Genomic DNA, 2070 nt, shown 5'->3' on the forward strand with positions numbered 1-2070 from the left:
TAATCAAATAGGAAAACAAAATTAAAGAGAGGAAATGATGAATTTAAAAAAAAACATTAGCTAACCTGCCCAGCTAAATCAGGATAATGTCCATATTTTTGAACACTCTGCTTTCTATCTCCTTTCAGTTGACCACCTCTACCCAAGTGGGCAGTGGGGTTTTGAAATTCTTATAACTTACAACACAGGGAGAGCTGCCAGACTAATGGTCACTAGTTCAGCGGTAACTACCATTTATCCATTTTTCAATCATTTTTAAGCAATGCATTTAACTCTTCAACAAACTTCTGTTAAGATTGGTTTTCTGTAGGACAGACACTATGATGGATGCTGGGGATACAAAAACAAGTAACACAAAGTCCTTGTCCTCTAGCAGCTCACAGTCTAATGGCCAAAGACAGAGAGGTTGGGGATGGGGGCATAGAACAATATGCTATATGTGCTTTATAATACCTGATGGTGAAGTCAGGAAAGACTTCAGAAAGGAAGAGACACTGAATCTTAAAAGCCTGAGGATATGTTCTTGTGGCAGAAAAGGTGGAGTACAGATAGGTATGGTCATATTTTTGGAGGGAGGTGTAGACCACACCATTGAAAGGAACAGCCTGTGCAAAGTGGCCCCTGGTGAAAGATTATGCCCAGGTGAACTGTATCATATCCTTCCCCACGGAGTTAAGCAAAGAGATAACAACACATTAACTCCTGACTTCCACATTTATAAGGCTTTCAGGAAATCAATTAACCTCTTTTTTAAAAGACATGATAGGACTTTAACCTGTTTATCAAAAGACCTCTTCCTACACATGAACCCACAGCATCCTCCAGTGTTGGGAAAGAGCAGAAGAGGAAATGAGTACCCTGGGCCCTCCCTTCCCCTAGAAGTGGAGCCTACCCAAGGTGAAGCAGGAAACTGGCCCACGGCCACATCAAAGCTCACCAAGAACCTGCCGACTCAATTTGGCTGACCCAAAATGAGCAAACACATATTGGAATATACAAATGTTCCCTACCTTGGATGTTCTAACTTCAGAGAAGAATTCTCAAGAAGTTCGAAGTTAAGCCAGTCAAAGAAAGTGTCTACAAATTCTTTGAACAAAAGGCAGACTCCTGAACACTGTTATATTTAACTGTGGAGGTGCTGTGTGTCCTATCAGCCACCTTGTACATTAAATTAGCCACGCCTTACATTCATGTACTCCCTTGCAATATATGAAGATATATAACATGTATTATTTCATAGGATCATTCTAGGCTAAGGAGCGCAAGTGTCCTCTTGACTAAGGAGGAAATAGAACTCTGTGACATGGTCAATGCCACACAGCTAGTAAGTAACACAGCCAGAACCTGAGCACAGCTTTGCAATTGGAGTTCTGAGTTTATAATCTAGAATTCACTTTTTCTATTAATTATTGTTTTGTTTTTCTCACATGACAAAAAGTCCAGAGGAGTAGTTCAGGGTTGCTATAGCTACTCAATAATACCGGTAAGAACTTAAGTTCTGCCTATCTACTCCATCTGCCTTTCCTTGTAGGGTCGTCCTTGTCCCCTCCTGGTCACCAAATAAATGGTGCAATTTGGCTTCAAGTTTGCCCTCTGGGAAGGAAAATTGGTGGAAGGGTTGCAGGGTCCAAAAGCCGAGCCTGTCCATTTTTAACAGATAAATATCAGTTTTCCTGAGGTCCCATTCAGGAGACTCCCGTTGACACCTGTTTGGCCAGAACTATGTAACATGGTCATCCTGAGCTGTAAAGGACAATAGGAAAAAGAGTTTTGCTTTTGGATTTCTAAAGTAGAAAAGGCAAGGGAAGAGAAGGTATTAAATGGCTCCTGGGTAAGATAAGCATCTACCATGTCTAGCACTGATCTACATTAGGTTGGCTTTTTAAATATCATATCTTAATTTTCATTAGATATAATGAATTATTGCTTAGAATAGCTCTGATTGGAGGTAGGAAGGAGGAGGTTTGAATGTCAGGATATTTTGAATTTAAAAAAAATATCCTTGTCTCTTCTTTTCTGGCCTTAGTGCTTTTAGACAGAGATTACTCAAATCTAGGATTCCTCAAACTT

This window comes from Propithecus coquereli, unplaced genomic scaffold, assembly GCF_000956105.1.
Source record: "Propithecus coquereli isolate 6110/MARCELLA unplaced genomic scaffold, Pcoq_1.0 Scaffold43, whole genome shotgun sequence".
Classification (NCBI taxonomy): Eukaryota; Metazoa; Chordata; class Mammalia; order Primates; family Indriidae; genus Propithecus; species Propithecus coquereli.